Genomic DNA, 8,826 nt, shown 5'->3' with positions numbered 1-8,826 from the left:
CTCTCATTTTAGGCCATTGATATTTTTCTACTATCTCTCAAAGTAACTTTAGTATTTTCCTCTCTCGATCTCTGTCTGTTCTGATTTTGTTTGAAGGCGAATAGATCTAAGCCCTCAAAGCCCAGTTCATTGCTCCATAGAAAGGTAAATCCGACTCCGTGTCCATTCACCTCTTCCTTTCATTCCAAGTGGTTCTGTTTACTTAGAAATCCATGTTTTAGAATTTTGTTTGGTTTGCTTGATAATAAATGTTCGGAGCATTACTACAATTCTACTTTGGTTCGGTTAATATACATGCTTGAATGTCAAAATAAAATACTTAAGATTTGCTTACGTAAATCTGATTCCGATCCTTTATTTTTTGTTGTTAAAATACTCAAACTGGTACTGCTGAAGGTTTTGCTAAGGTATAACTAAATTCATATCCATTATTACCTATAAGTAGTTGGTGTTGTCGTTAATTAAAACTGTAGATCAACTTTAAACAAATATATGATGGTGAAATAGTGGAGGGATGGACAAATCTGTTATTTTAGCAAGTAGTTATAAATAGCTGTTATTTAAAGTAATATTCTAGATCTATTTGTTTGATGTTTATGCGTGTAATAGTTGAGAATTAGTATTTGTTCAGATTCGCCTTAGTTTACAAACTCCTTATGTTTGAGAATTTATTTATTTCTCTAATTCTTTATTTTCCTTCTCGTCTTTGTTTACATGTACACATTTGGAGCGACATGGAGTCTTGATACAAGACTCTTCATACCAACATAGAGTCATCATATCTCTACCTTCTTTAACCCCATGCGACAACAAGAAAACAAGCGAATTTGCTTGGGGATGCCCATGGCGTCTTTCTTCGTTTTCATTTTATCATTTGTCTTATCTAAATCTTTATGTATAAATGTTGATTTGTGTGTTTTGGGGTTTATTTCAAGTTTGGGTTCATGGTTAGGAGTGAAGTTTTATTTAATCACATAGAGTACTTCCTTTATTTTATAATACAAAGGTACCTTTTTTTTGGCATAAAAGAGCGTATATATTTCATGACTTAAGAAACCCATTTAGTCCAATTAGAAGTTCTCACCAAAGTTTCCTTTGAACTAATATGCCATCTGGACACCTTTAAATAAACAACAAATTCATTTTTTTTAAAGTTTCGGTTCTACTCTTTCTTCAGTTTAGATCCATTATTTTACTTATAAAACTTTGTGTTGCTTGTAATTTTTTTTTGAATTCAGCTAAATGTTTAGCTATTTCCCTAAAACTCATAACAATGTACCTTTTGTTTTAATTAATTAAGTTCGGCCGGTTAACCGTTTAATACGGATCTTAAAGGGTGCTTAACACATTCCCTTTAGATTAATTGAACTCTTATCCAGAATTTTAGGTTTAGTAGATTTTAAATGGAGTTAATATTTAGTAATTGATAGGTATCCTAATTCAACTCTAAATTAATTAGGTGGCGACTCCTTAAGTTAGTTAATTAATTTAGGAATCACCAATATGTTGTACTCTAATTTAACCCGATTAAAATGAGGGTATAACAGCTTGGCGACTCTGCTGGGGACTTTAGGTTCTAACCACAACAAACTTAGGTTAATAATTAATTTGTTGGATGTTTTGGTTGTTTTTCTTTATTTTTGCCTTTATTGTTGCTTTTGTTGTTTCCCTTATGTGCTTTTAAGTGCTTTTAATTATTGTTTTATTATTTCCTTATGTGAAATTTTCTATGTAATAATGTGTTATTGCTTTCTTTAATTGGCATTCCGTTCATACTTCCTCCACTCTTGGAAAATTCACACAAATTCACACACTTAAAGCGGTTTCGCGGTTCGCGGCCGTGCACTATTAAATCACCCTTTAGTTGGATCGATCTTGTGGATTTAGTCGATCGGCGGTGCAGTCGACAGCCACAGACTTTCCACCCCCAAGTTGTCCACTTGGGAGAGCCTTGTGTCATAGTGAACCCACTCTTAGTCTACCTAGGGTAGAGTGAAAACCAAAACCTTGTAAGGACATGCATCATTTTAAGCCTAGGAGGCTTAATACCTTTGGTGTATTGAGTTCATTAGTCAACCTTACCAAATATCCAAATGAGTCTATGACTCTAAGTGACACTATTCACTATTTTTGTGCATTATTTGAAGGACGAATGTGAGGAATATGTGGACCTAGTACTCTATAGATAAATATTTCAGGGAAACTAACATTTTGTTGTAGGTTGTCGTGGAGCATCCAATTAATGCTGGAGGTTTGAAGACAACCAAAGGAAATTAGTGGAGATGAAGTATTAGATATCTTAGATTAACTTTGAATTGTATTATTAACTGGCATGTAATAAATTTTTATTATTCTTGTAAATTAGTTTTAGGAAGAGTTATGGAATGATACATAAAAGACATGTTTGTCCTTCAAATGTTCGTTAGGCCTACCTCTGGCATAAAGAGGTCCCTTGCATTATAGAACGCGATGTATTATGTGCAATAATGTGTTTATGTGCAATAATATGTCCTTACCGTATACTGACTCGTTTTCTTTTTCTTTTCTTGTTTTATCCTTTTTCTTTTAAACTTATTTTCAAAACAAAAGGTTGACTTGTGCTAAAGGGGAACTGGCGGAGCATCCATATTTCACACGGTCTAAAGCCAAGAAATCAGACTCTGACTCATCACTAATCACCTGGTTAACTAAAAAGACTCGTTCTAAAATGGAGCAAAGTTTGATCAATGCAGCCACTTCATCTGAGCCATCTCTTAGTTTACTGATCACGAGTGATCCCACATCCTCTAATGAACCAGAAACACATTCAGAGATCATTGCTCATCTGGAGCAACGAGTTGCTGAACTAAGTCACATAGTGCTTCAAAATCGGTCATTTTCTCAAACTCCGCCACACATGACTCCATCTCATGGGGTTCGTCAGACTTTGCCTATGCCACCTCCATTCCCAAACTTGGATGAACTTAACCAAGCAAACTATTTTACCACTTCTCATCCAGCTCATTCCGAACCCCTCGCCCACCTAGTTACTCAAAATGCTCCTCTTTTGTTTACAACCGCTTCTTCAAAGGCTCAGTACATACCGCTGGCACATGATGTTACCAATGCGTATCAATTTCCGCCGGTATATACTTATGCCACAGCTCCACCCATGACACAAACCCAAGGACTATGTCACACAGATGTTGATCATTATGTCGAAGTCGAAAAGGAGGCAAGGGCAGTTAATGATGAAATGATAAATAGAAAGCTCAAAAGTTTGGAAGATGCTATGAGAAGTTTGCGTGGACTCGATAGTAACCAAAGCGTGAGATATGAAGAATTATGTGTATTTCCTGAGGTAGAATTGCCACCAGGTTACAAGATTCCAAAATTTGAGAAGTTTGATGGGTCGGGAAACCCTTTCTTCCATTTGAAGGTCTATTGTGAAAAGTTGATTGGTGTGGTGAAGAATGAAGGGATAAGAATCAAACTATTTAACCAGAGTTTGAGTGGAAAAGCTTTGGAATGGTATTCCAAGCAAGATACAACCAAATGGCGTACTTGGGATGACTTGGCAAATGCTTTTGTGGATCATTACAAGTTTCATGTTGAGATTACTCCTGATAGAATCTCAATTACAAAATTTAAGAAGAAGTCAACCGAATCATTCCGAGAATATGCTATACGGTGGAAGGAAGAAGCATCTAGGGTACACCCACCTATGGAGGAAGCAGAAATGGTTACTTTCTTCATTCAGGCACTAGAACCGGAGTACTATGAACGTTTGGTGACAATGGGCGGAAAAACTTTTGCAGAAGTGATCAAAGCTGGGGACATGATCGAAGATGGCATTAAGACAGGGAGAATAACAAGTCTAGCGGCATTGCAATCTACTAGTAAGGCTATACAAACTGGTGCTCTCAGAAATGGAAAGAAAAAAAAAAGGAAGCGGCAGCGGTAATGGCTCTGGGAAGCACCTCATACCACCATCAACAACCTCAGCGGTACCAGTCTAACGCTCTCCACTCACAATATTTCCAATATTCGTCACATCCACACAACCAATCTTTGTCATCTTACCAGCCTCAATCACCACAAATTTCCTATCCCGTCTACAACACACAGCCAACATACCAAGCTCCACGACCACCAACATACCAAGCTCCACCATCACAATTTCATCATCCAAACAATGCATCCGCACCTCGCCCAAAAAGACCTTTCCGCAATTTTACACCGTTAGGAGAGCCATTGAGCGTTGTTTTGAAAGACTGCAAGCTTCAGGCTTATTATATCATGTGGAAGGTAGAATTCCAGATCCACTACCTAGAAGTTTTGATCCCACTAAAATGTGTGCATATCATTCGGGGGTAAAAGTCCATTCCACTGATCGTTGTTACGCATTGAAACACAAGGTTGAAGATCTTATTGAAGCAAAACAGATCATGGTCAAACAACCGGCACCAAACGTGGATAACAATCCACTCCCGACCCATGATGGGGCCTCGATAAATATGATTGGAATAGATGAAAATGATGACGATCCGGCCAAATTTATAGTGCCTGTGAATAGCATGAAAGATCATGGTCTTATAGCCGTTGCTTCTCCGGCTATAGTGGTAAGAGGTTTTGTGCCTATCGAGATATTAGGATCTTCATCAACACCTGTGGAGGTAGTTCAAGCGCCAAATCAGTTGACAGTACTCGATACCAAAGCCGTACCATGGAATTATCAACAAGCTATGATGGAATGTCGAGGAAAGGAAATGATCACTGACAAGACTAAGTCGTCAGGAATGATAAGGTCCGGAAGGTGCTATACCCCAGAAGAGCTAGCTATATTGAGGCAAACTAAAGAAAGCAATGTTCCTCCCAAAAGGGTTGTGACAGAAGCCGAGGCAGAAGAATTTTTGAGAAAAATTAAGGCTAGCGAATACTCAGTTGTAGAGCAGTTGAAAAAGACTAATGCCCAAATTCCTATCCTCTCTTTGCTTTTGAGTTCGGATGTACACAGAAATGCACTCTTGAAGATTTTGAGTGAAGCATATGTTCCAATCGAAACAACTAGTGAGACGTTAGCTGGAATAGTTGGGCGCGTGCTTAACAATCATTGAATCAGCTTCGATAATGAAGAACTGCCACCAGAGGGATGTAGTCACAACAAAGCACTCCATATAACTGTCAAGTGTCGTAACATGTTTGTGTCTAAAGTGTTGATTGATGGGGGATCTGGACTTAACATTTGTCCACTAACAAGTCTGAGGAAGATCGGATATAATATTAGCGAGCTTAAGACAAGTGATATGAATATTCGAGCATTTGATGGGGCTAAAAGGCGTCCTATTGGAGAAATAGAGTTAAACGTGTTGATTGGACTTGTTGAGTTCATTATGGATTTTCAAGTACTTGATATCTCCACGACATACAACATGTTGTTAGGAAGACCGTGGATCCATCTGGCTGGAGCTGTACCATCTACTTTGCATCAAACTATCAAATTTGAGTGGAATCAACAACAAATATGCGTACAAGGAGAATGTGACGTGTCCATCTATCAAGAGAAATCTATCCCATTCATTTTTGCAACATGAGGGTTTGATGGAAAAACTTACCATGCTTGGGAGGTTGTGAATGTTACTAGAGTGGGTGAAGGGAGTCAAACTCAAGAATAAAAAATGTCATGCGCCGCAATCATGGTTGCAAAGGAAATGCTGAAAAATGGATACCAACCTGGATTTGGGTTAGGGAAGACATTAAATGGGCGGGTTAAGCCTGTAGTTCTCCCTGCACAACAATTACATTTGGTTTGGGATATGAACCAACTGAGGAAGAAGTGAAGGAAGCACGAAAGAATAAAGGAAAGGAGATTTTCTTGCCAAAACCCATTCCTACCATTGATCAAACTTTCTCAAAACCTGTCATCTCCAAAACTTCAGATTTGACTGTTGAAGTTGCCTATGATGATATTGTGGAAGGGGTCAAGAACTTGTTCATGGAAGATGAAGATGATCATGCTGTGGTAATTGAAGACATTGCTGAAACACCGACCTTATGGGCCGCCGAACCAGGACCTGAGTTGAAGAATTGGATTTGCATCTTAGCCCCGGTTCGCCGGGGGTTTCAGTAATTTAAGTTTAAATTTCCTTTTGTAATAGGACTGAGGCATAAGCTAGAACCTTTTGTTTTTTTGTCATGTCGCCTCTATGTTGTGTTACGGCCTTTCTAAATTAGGACTTTGTCATTTGTTGTAATGAACTACGTTTGGCCTGACTTCCTTTTGGATACGTAGGCAGCCCATATCGGGTTCGGCCACTCTTTTCAAAACATTTCAGTGTCTTTGTTTTGTAGGTTTGAACTACGTGTGGCCTGATTTCCTTATGGATACGTAGGCAACCCACATCAGGTTCGGCCCTCCTTTTATTTATTTTTTAAAAAAAAACCTCAAAAGTTCTTATTTTTATTCACGAACTACGTCTGGCCTGATTCCTTTGGGATACGTAGGCAACCCAAGGCGGGTTCGGCTCTTCTATTTAAAAATTTCAATGTCTTTGGTTTGTCCGACCATTTTAGTCCCTATGAGATACATAAGGATTTTTATGTAAAGTTTTGGTATTCCTATTGTTTAAATTCATATGTCCTAGTATCTTGAAACTGGGACAAATTTTTGAAATCGGTCAAATCGCTTCCAAAGATTTTCATTATGACTTCTCACTTTTCAACTATCTAGAACCAAGCGCCTCCGGGACTAGAAACTGGGGCAATTTTTTTTTTTTTGAAGTAGCACAAAAGTGGTCTTAAATGTTCAACGATTTTAAATAAAGTCCATTCATATCTTTCTAGAAATGTTGATAAGTTTGAATCCGAGTCTTCACAATCATTCTATCTATTAGGGCCATTAAGTAGTCCCTTTCGAAGTCATCCAAATCTCATTAATCTTAATTTAAAAAGACATTTTTTATTACTTATTACTGAAACTCCTTGGCAAAGCAAAATATCTAGTGGGGCCTCAAAAAGTGTGGACAGGACCAAGACAAGAATTGACTCAAGGACCAAGTTCCCCGAAAAGCACAAGTCAACCAATTTTCTTTGATAAGACATGTTTAAATTAATAAAGGTGGACGTCATCAAAGATTTAGCTTTTTTTTTTTTTCAAAAGGCAAACATTCTTCAATGTGGATGTGAATTTAACTTGCACTAAACGGTGGACGTTGTTCCACTCTTCATGAAATTTTGATCGCAACAGTGGACATGAATTTATCTTCTCAACCAAGGGTTGTGAGCGTAAATTTTTCAAACCCAGCTATTTACATATTCTTACCACTAACAACTGTTTTTAGCTCGTGGCATTTCTCGATGGATCGAAGGCACATTATCGTGAATTTAACCTTCTTCAAAGTGGATACGGATGTGGTCAGTTGTTATTAGTCTAAATTCCTAGATTTTGTCATCACTTTGTACATATTTATTATTTATTTCAAGTCACTAACAAGTTCTTCTTAGAATGTGGTATTTGATAAGATGACAAGATCGAAGTCTTGCATCATATGTCAAAGCGTGGAGGCATTATAGAGTTAACTTCCATCACAACGAGACACGGGTTGGGATGTGGAATTATATCTCTTCACAAATGGTTTTGGGGATGTGGACATAAACGTGGATATACATTTCTACATTAGAGATTGTGAAAGCGGACATGGATTTATGTTTCAGTATCGTGGACTATGTGGACATGGATTTATTTTCTGTGTTGTGGATATTGTGGACGTAGACGTAGATATATCTTTCTGCATTATGAGCATTGTGGACGTGGACGTGTATTTATCTTTCTTGCATTATAAATTTTGTGAAATTGGGTGTGGATTTACATTTTCGCACTAATGACTTCGTGGATGTGGATGTGGATGTGGACGTGGAAGTGAATTTATATTTTTTGCATTATAAAGTTCGTGGAACTGGACGTGGATCTATGTTTTTGCATTGTGGATTTTGGGCATAGACGTGGATTTCAGCACAGTGAATTTCATAGACGTGGATTTATTTTCTACATTATAGATCTTGTTGACGTGGAGGTAGATTTATCTCTTTGCACTTAAAGTTTGTGGAAGTGGATGTGGATTTATATTTTTGTACCGTGGAATGTGGACGTGGACGTGGATTTATATTTGTGCATAGTGGATTTTTGTGTATGAGGACATGAATTCATTTTCTACATCATGAGTTTTATGACGCGGGCATGAATTTCGTGGATAAGGACGTGGATTTATATTTACGCACAGTGAATTTTGTACATAAGGGCTTGAATATGGTCATAAATTAGCTCCCCTTAAAAATGTGGTGTCATCATGGTTTTAGCTTTCCTCAAAAACAGACGTGGATGTGGATTTAGCTTTCGTTAATGTAAATGTGGGTGTCGACTTAATTTCTTCTTCAAGTAGAAGCCATAAATTCAATACATCTCCAAAGTATGATGTGGATTCAACTTCCGAAACATGGGTTATAAGTATAAACTTCCTCAACCCTGTCTTATTTACATATATATTTCTTTATTGCTAACTATTGTTTTTAGCTTGTGGCTTTTTGAAAATTGCAAGATTAAAATGGCTTTGCACATCAACTCGTGGATCATAATCTTAAGCAGTGATCTGGGGAAATTGTTGAAAGTTGAGTTAAGCTCGTCAACAAGAGGTCAAAGATCTACTCCCTCACTACATTTCTACAAATCCGTGGATATGTAGGTATTTCAAATTCTTTCAAGTTCGGTCATGTCTTTTTCTCTGAATTCTTTGCGCTCCAGCAGCTCTAGGCGACTTGAAAACGAAGTTCGACCGTAACTTTTCTTTGACT

This window comes from Lycium barbarum, chromosome 11 (genome assembly GCF_019175385.1).
Source record: "Lycium barbarum isolate Lr01 chromosome 11, ASM1917538v2, whole genome shotgun sequence".
Classification (NCBI taxonomy): Eukaryota; Viridiplantae; Streptophyta; class Magnoliopsida; order Solanales; family Solanaceae; genus Lycium; species Lycium barbarum.
The sequence above is the reverse complement of the archived record's forward strand: the minus strand, read 5'-3'. Positions refer to the sequence as shown.